Source organism: Nicotiana sylvestris, chromosome 9 (assembly GCF_000393655.2).
Source record: "Nicotiana sylvestris chromosome 9, ASM39365v2, whole genome shotgun sequence".
NCBI classification, from domain to species: Eukaryota; Viridiplantae; Streptophyta; class Magnoliopsida; order Solanales; family Solanaceae; genus Nicotiana; species Nicotiana sylvestris.
The window spans coordinates 143139568-143148801 of record NC_091065.1 but is presented as its reverse complement, the minus strand read 5'-3'; positions in this window follow the sequence as shown (position 1 = coordinate 143148801).

Genomic DNA, 9234 nt, shown 5'->3' with positions numbered 1-9234 from the left:
CGGAAGGGTACAACGGAGATCCCCAAACAGGAAATAATAAAATCCCCAGCACCAAGAAGCAGACAACTGCAAAAGCAAGCGCACATTCAAAGGGAAGAAGGAACGCGTCTCAAAAGAGGCAGTTTGAGAACGCTATGGCATGCCCAACATAACAATTCTGATGAAAAGCCATACCACTGAGGAAACCATTGAAAGATTTAAAGAAGAAAGTCGTATCCCCAGCGGGTCAAGCAAAGTGATGAAAACTGGCATTCAAACGTCAGCAAAGGACCAACATCATCTCCCAAAGGCACAAGATAAAGACATCGGAGGAAAGCGATAGCCGACAAGAAAGCAAGGCAACAAGAACAAGTCGAAGATGGATGAGACTTCAGGATCCTTAGTTTAGCTTAGCTTCTTGTTTTTCCTTTTAGAGCAATGTAATAGGGAGATCGGTTGAGCAATAGCATCCTACAGCAGCGTACAACAGCGCACAACAACAGCAAGCAATACAGTCACATGGTAGTCCCAGCTACCAAAATTTCCCGAACTACATTGACCTGATTCCTGTTTCAGCCCAGGATATGTAGGAAACCTCCGAAGCAAAGGTTCGGTCAAATCTTTTTCAAAAATGCTTCACACGGAGTATTCGGACGGGCAAAAATCGCTCGCTTTATCTTTGCGCGAAAACCCTTCGTGTCTCCGTGCAAAGAGGGGCAGCTGTAAGCACGTGATTTTTGCTTTACGGACATTCGCTCCAAAAGAAAATAAAAAAATAAATGACAAATGACCTCGCTGTACATTATTTCGATTTTACGTTACATGTGCTGGTAGTCATTTGTGGTTATGTCCATTTTTCATTTAATCTTATCAAACGAAATACAAAATATGTATGTCATGGTAATTAAACCGTAATTCGGTCATTAAAAGAAAAATTCACAAAAAATATATATATGCATCTTTTAGGTGGTGATTTAACCTATTTAAATATTTTAATGTGTGTGTGATAATTGTGTTAAAGTGTAAGATTAATGGTTGTTTTAATTTCATTTCTTATTAGAAAACAAAAGCAAAGAGTAGGGAAAATCGGTTTGGGCCAAGAAATGAAACAAAAATAGGCCCAAGACCAGGACACAGATCCAGTCCGAACACAGGCTGCCCGGACACGTCCCAAACGACGTCGTATCAGCGCCTCAATCTGAGCCGTTGATTCATGGCAATCAAACGGTCCAATGCAGCCCCTGCTAAGTCGAAACGACGTCGTTTCAGGGACAGTTAATCTGAGCCATTCATCTATATTGATCCAATGGCCTTTGTTTTCCCTCATGACCCGACCCATTCCCATTTAAACCGACCCCTTACTTAACCAAACGGTACCGTATTGTTAAGCTTCCCCAAATCCTGGCCATCAACTGTAATCGATCCAACGGTCAGGATTGAACCACCCTCCCCATATATAAACCTAACCCCTTACCCCCACGCCCCAAGCCACACCCCCCTCCTCGGCCACTATTCACCATCTTCCCCAGGCCCCCTTTCCTCTCAAACCCTAGCAGCCTAGGTTCTCCCCCGTGAGCCCGGTAACCACAGTTCCGATGACCGCCAAAATAACATCCCCGATGCACCCAACCATCCTGAACATGAATCCGTTAACCTTTCACCTCGAATCGACCCGTAGCTTCTCGAATCTTCCAACGAAGATTCGAGTAAAAAACCAGATCTACACCGATTGACCCCAAACTCGCACCAGACACTCCCCTGACCTTCCTCGTGACCAAACCAAACTTGGTTTGGTCCGAATCTACCCACAACTCCTAAAAATCCAGATCTGGAAATCCAGAACTGGAAACACATGCACCTGGGGAACCCGGCCAGTTTTGACATAGGTTTGAGGTCTAATAGACCTTAACCAAGGTGTTCTCATGTGAGAACACCCTGATTAAAGTTTGTTCGGCCTCAAAAGTTCGAAGTCAAGTTTGATTTGGGTCTGTTTGGTTTAAACGTTTTGGTAAGTTTTCCGTTCTTTTGTTTTATTTCCAAATAAGTTGTCAGCATATCTCTTTGTGTGTGTTTGTTATTTTTGTTATTTTTCATCCAGATTTCTTTCATCTCTGTAAAGACCTTTTATTTGGTCGTTTGTCTTCTGTTTGTATTCTGAATGTACTCTGTGATGAACCTGTTCGATTAGATTGGTCGTCAAATGAATAAACTTATATAGGTTCCCAGTTATTTAACACAGAATTGTCTGATGCCCTTTAGGTCCCTAAACGTATTGTTTATGTGAGCGATCGATTATTACCTGCTATAATTAGTATAGTCGACTCGATAAATGTCGTCGATTAGTTTTCTATAACTAATGAATCGAAGGAGCTAGGATTTTCACATAACTAATTAAACTCGGACACTGGCTGGATGACCTAGTAATGTTTGAAATGGTCTGTTGGCATTATAAAAATGACTAAAAGGGTTCAGTCTAGGCAGTCCTGAGCTCGAGCTTTCATCAGTGCAAAAAATGCCCTAATGCTGCAATAGGCAGGGGCAGTAATAATCAAGGTTGACAGGGGTATTCTGGGGTGTTAAAAAGAACAGAAATAATTAGTTTAAATGAGCTGACAAGTAGGGTACTAATTTGGGATTAAACTAATACCAATGGGGAACAAGACACAAGGGTATGGGGCTTAAAATGAATAAACAAATGAGCCCATAACTCTGGATTAAACAAAAATCAGGCGTGGGGAATAAAGGGGGGCTGACACCAAAAGATGCTGAGGCATGGGCTTATAGGGTATGGGCATTCTGCCAATTGGCAGGACAGGCAGCTCAGCTGCACTGGTTCATTTGGCCTATAAAAAGGCCATTTGATAACAAAAACGGGGGGACATTTTTTAGTCTTGAGAGAAAGAAAGAAACATAAAGAAATTTTCAGAATATTGTAACCAAACACTGTCTGAAAACTGCTTAGGAGTTCAAGTTGGCCAAGCTGTCTTTGCTAATTGTTGTTGGTTATTTGCCGAGCTGTTTGTGATTGTTGAACTGCTGGTGCTGTTATATTGAATACTCTGGTTTTCTGTTGGTTCATCATTCTGTTTCTGGGACTGCTTGTTTGTTGCTCGACCACTTGTGAGCTTCATCATTGTGGCTGGTTGTTGTTGCTGTGTTGTTGGTGTTTATCTGCTGTTGCTGTATTTGCTGCATACTACTCAGCTGACCATTCTCCTTCTTCTTTTTCTTTGCTATACCAGGTACACGATTAATAGTGTCAATGTAACTTGAAAGTTGAGCATGAATATAAAAGAGAAGAGCTGAAGATGTTTATTTCATACATAGACTGTTATATTAAACTTCATGTAATGTATAATAGCTTACTTTCTTGTCTAGATACTGAAGCTAGCCTGCATGCCTAGTAGATATCAATGTGTGGTGATAGAATGTTAGTTTGTATATATGGGTTGATAGATAAAAGTATTCCCAGTGCAATAGGTTGTACCTAGGCTTTATCTAATTGCGTTTAACATGTCTTTAAATGCATAAAACCGTCCATGTTAGTTAACTTCATTTCCTTTTGATAAATTGCCTCCTTATAATTGATAAACTCATTTCACAGAACAAAGAATCAGTCCTAGGCCTCAATCTCATGAAGGCCGAGCCCAAATCGAAACAAATCAGTTAGGCCCATATCGAAAAAGGGGGCCTAAGTCTGGCCATCTCGCATGAGCTAGGTTTGGGCCCATAATTTTCGGCTAGTTATCCATAATCGCAGTCACATTTTATTATTCTGTAAAAGCATTTTAAATCCTGTTATAAGTAAACTCGCAATCATGTAATTAATTAGGACTGTCTACCGTTTTCAATTGATAGAGACGAACACGACAAGAAACGTAGTTGCTATAGGATATCCTTTTAAAATAAGAACGAGATGAGCCTCGATGAAAATAAACAAAACACGCAGATGCGGGGCCCTTGTTAAATGTAAATCATTGAAGCATTTAGTTTCCCGGACGGGTTGTTTAGCAAATCTCACAACCCTCCTAAAATAACAACACGTTAGTCTCTTTAGGACACGCTTTAATAAACCTTACCTTCCTAAACTTGGGTGCACATTTATGTGACCCAAATCCAAATCTCGACGGATTCGAAATGTGTCTCTAATCACGGGTACATTGATTGTGACGTGGTTCGAGATGCGTGTCCATGACGTTGCAAATTCATTTTTGAAGAAAAAAATAAGAATGAGATGAGCCTCGTCAAATAAAATACAAATTGCGGGGCCCTCAGTAAATATTTGCTTTAAAAAATATTTAGACTTCGGGATGGACCGTTTAGTAAAATTCCACGGTCCTACCCAAAATAAATACGCTAGTCGCTTTAGGCGCGCTTTTAATAATTTAATTTCCTTAAACTCGGGTGCACATTGATGTGACCCAAATCCAAATCTCAACGGAGTCAAAGTGTGTCGACGACCACGGGTACATTGATTGTAACGCGGTTCGAGATACATTTTCTCAACGTTGTAATTCTTGATAAAAACAGTAAATGATAAAAGCGGTTAAAAGTTAAATTTTGCACATAAGTTCAGACTTGTATAAAATCAGATAATCCAGCCGAATATAACAGTTGAGCGACCGTGCTAGAACCACGGAACTCGGGAATGCCTAACACCTTCTCCCGGGTTAACAGAATTCCTTATCTAGATTTCTGGTACGCAGACTGTAATATAGAGTCATTATTTTCCTCGATTCGGGATTAAAATTGGTGACTTGGGACACCCTAAATCTCCCAAGTGGCGACTCTGAAATAAACAAATAAATCCCATTTCGATTGTCCTTTAATTGGAAAAACTCCCTTGCGCCCCCGCGGGCGCAGAAAAAGGAGGTGTGACAGCGCCTACTGTGAGGCCCAATAGACTGTAGTACTCTTTTGAATTGCAAATGATCATCAGTCCAAGCTAAGGTCTACGAGAGAACCCAAATTAAAGCAAACCCGGCTTCAGTCAGCAGAACGGGTTACTGGGTAGAACCCACGCAACAATACAAAGGCCAAATTTCATTCAACTTTACAGCCCCAAAGCACTACTTACGTTTCAATTAGCAACTACATATAAATGGAATTAAACTTTTGTTCTTCAAGTTTGAAACTATTGATTGAACGTTACAAACCCACGAGTTTCAATTAAACCTGCTCATAATCAAATTAAAATGACACTACATCTATTATTTCAATACCAAGGATCATTTTCCTTAAATCACAATTGCAATACTCAGAAGTCCAAGAACACATTCAGCCAAACTAATGGGTGAACACATAAGCAATTGAATACGACCAATTATAATTATTAAACCACTTCCACATGTGTGGATTCAGTCTTACAACAGTCTCAATTCAATTACAAATGAAGTTATCTACTTAACACACAAATTATCTAAACAGTATAGCATACTCAAATAGAAAAGAAATCCAAAGTGAAATAGAATGGAATAAAAGACAGTTGAAATGGGGCTTTCAAATCCTTCTTTCTCATTTTTTTATTCTTTAAATCCGACATTCAACAATCAATAGCTTTACAGTGCATACCTGAAACGAGATAGAACCAAAACCAAGCAGGGACAGTTAGCTAGCAGCTTAGTAGCACAGCAACAGATTTGAGTAACAATCAGCAAAACCCAAACTCAACACAAGTTGACACACAGCAAACCCCAGAACTCAACTTTGAACTAGTTTCCAAACCCAAATCGACTCATATTCAACCTCAAGTGAACCATAAAATGCTTCAAAACTTTGAAAACTTTCAGAAATCCAAACTAGAGATCAATGGAACAGTGAAAACTTCAAATAAACTGAACCCAATGCTTTTCCAGCACAAGATCAAGCTATTTTCACTCAAAAGGATTCAGAAATTGTTTTGTAATCAAAGAACAACTTAAAATTCAGGGCAGAATTCTAATGGAATGGTATTTTCTTAATAAATTTTAGCCGTCTGGTATTTTTCTGATTTTTCTCGCTCTCTCTCCTCTGAATTGAGCCTCAGGTAACTATGCCTTTATAGGCAAGTTACTAAGGCAGCCTTAGGGGTTTAGTTTTTCAATTTAGTCCTTTCTTAGTTTTCCTTTTTGCTAGTTAGTCCCTTATTTTCTGACTTGATATCCAAGCAAGGCTATTTTCAGCTTTCTAGGAAGCTTCCTAAGGCAGTTAGGGAAAGATTCTCTAGGTGGTCTACCCATTTTACCCTTTAGCTTCCCTGTTTTTTACCCCATGAACCCTAGACAAATTGTGGGTCAAGTTGACCCTGGGCTAACCCATTCAGGAGTCCCGCCCAAGCCTAAACTTCAGGGTATGAGACTCAAACCAAAACAACAATCAAACTAACAAAATAAAGAAGCAGAAGCAATTGAAACAATTCTAGAAATTCAACTAATGCAACTAACACTTAATAAAATTGAAACTAAATTACTATTTAAGCTAATTAAAGAAAGAAAAACTAATCATGTATGTAAAGAACGATTCTAAAACTGGGGAAGCAAAAAGAGTCTAAAGGAAAAGGGCAAACAGAGGACAATGCAAGGTAAACAATGAAAAGAAAAGTAAAGAAAATTTAACAGAAGAAAACTGAAAAATAAATACCCGTGGAACTCTGAATGGACTTGAAAACACTTGATGAAACCCTTCGATTCTTGATCATATTAGACCTTAATCTTGTGTTTTCGTGTGAAAATACAGGACTAAGGCCCAGTACAGTCCAAAAATCCTCGAAGGCCCGTTGAATTTTGAGTTCTGGAATTAGGGCTCTTCCTCTGATTTATTATTCGAACCATTTGAGGAGGATTCTAGAGACAAGGAGTAGAAATTAGTGGAGAGGAGGTGGAGGGTTCAGGGGTGTATTTTGGGCTCGAACAGAGGCGGAGCCTCCACCAGGGAAGGTTGGGTGGCGCTAGGGTTTCGATATTTGATCTAAAATTCGAGCATTTCTGGAAGGATTTGAGAGGAATGGATTGGGATTTAGAAAGAGGGGGGTGAGGAGAGTATTTGGTGTTAGTTTGGGGTCATCTTGTGGTGGCGCCGCCATGGCTTTGGGTGGAGGATTTGGAGGCGGCGGTCATTAGGGTTCTTAGGAGAGGGGTTGTGAAGGAGACGATTGGATGGGGTAGGGGGGTTGTTCGGACATATATATAATATTAACTCCCGAGTTCCGGACCGTTGGATTAGTGAGATCCAACGGTCGTGATTGATCATGTCCAAAACGGGGTCGTTTCGGTTGAGGGGAATGTTGAACCGGGTATGGTCAGTTTGGGCCGGGTTATGGGGATTTTGGACAGGTATTGGAAAGGTTTTCACTGGGCTGGAAAAATTAATAGGAAAGAGCCTAAAACTTAGTCTTTTATTAATAACTCTAATTTCTTTCATTTCCTTTTCTTTTCTCTCTCTTATGTTTTAGATTTTTGTTAAATACAAATTAAAATAAAAAGACCTGATTTAAATCCAAAACTAACTAATTGCTTCTTCAAAATTAATTAAGTCCTAACTTAAAAGGAAAAACTATGATAAATTCAAAATTAAAAAGTAAAAATGCAAAAAGAGCTATTTTTGTTATTTTTCTTTCATTCATTTTTTTTAACATTAATTAACTAATTAACCTAAAAATATAAAATAGGGCCCTAAATGCAAATGCAACATATTTTTATATTTTTATGCATTAAATAAATTAAACATGCACACAAAAATGCAAACAAACACAAAATCATGCAATAATTCCTAAAAAAAAATCAAATAATTAAAAGAAAAATCTCAATTTCGGGAATTATGTAGGAGTAATTCACGCGAGGCAAAAATCACGTGCTCACAAAGATTGAGAGTAAAAGCACGAAGGGTGATGATATGCATTTTCCGTTTGATGTGTTCATTTGTTGTTACCGGTTTAAGTGTTTTAACTGTTTAAATTCCTTTAATTCTTTATGTTGAAAGCCCATAGCATATTTCCCCTTCCCGTACCTTTCTGCTTAGCTTTTATTTCTTGTTACTCTGTTATTATACTGGTTAACTGCACAGGTTTATGATGTTTGTCGTATCCTAGCCACGTCACTACTTCGTCGAGGTTAGGCTTGGCACATACCATACATTGGGTCGGTTGTACTGATACTATACTCTCCACTTTTTGTGCAAATCCCGGTACTGGACCCCACGGACTGCAGTTCGAGGTTACTGCCTTCAGTCTAGTGGAGACCCGAGGTAGTCCTACAGGCATTTGCAGACCTTGGCGTCCCATCTATCATATTTCTTTTATGTTTATCTACTTTCGAACAGATGTACATTTCCTTGGTTAAACCTTTGTCTGTAGTATTTTAGACCGTCTGTGAGATCGTGACACCAGTTCTAGGTGGAATTTTATTACGGTTTCGCATTTGTATTAGTTTAATCTGTTAAACTCTGTACTTCCGCATTTATTTTTCCGTTGTTTTTCCTATACTAACTTGTAAATTGTTACAAGATAAAAGAAAAAGGTAAAATAATCAGTAACGTTGGCTTGCCTAGCGGGTACAATATTAGGTGCCATTACAGTCTCGACGGTGGGAAATTTGGGTCGTAGTAAGGCTTTTAAAGGTCATCAAATATTATTCATATGAGCTGTGACCACTGAAATTTAGCTTTTGCTCCTTGGTTTGCTCTATATTTTTCACATGAAACTAAGGCTTCATATGGGTAATGCCCAAGGAATTATGGAAAAGTCGATAACCAAATTGACATTTAAACTTATTTCATTTTTGTTTCAAGAATATATTTTGAAATTAGCCCATCTTTACTTTCACGCGACTAACCTCAAGCTAATCCATGTCTAACAAATCAGCCATTTATTTTCATTCGAACGTGCTATCTTCTTCTCTTTTTTTTTTTTTTTGGTAATTAAACATACTACCTTCATCAAACTAATACAACGTAAATTAGATTCAAGAGATAACTTAGAAAACAATATAAAGTGAAAAGAAAAAAAAAAAAAAACAATAACAACAACAAAAGGAACAAAACCTCATATGAAGTTGTAAGAAGTATCCAATAACTCTAATTAGGTATTATTAAGAACCTGTAAGTGTATGAAAGATTTTTCGTGGCAAAAAAAAAATTATAAAGTGAAAGCAACATCACATGAAAAATAAATTTAAGTGTGGAACCTTGATACAAATAAAGAGAAATATGAGGAAATGGATTATGTACCTGTTTAGATTGGAGAAGAGCCCAAAAGTCAAATTGTTAAAGAAAACTTGAGCT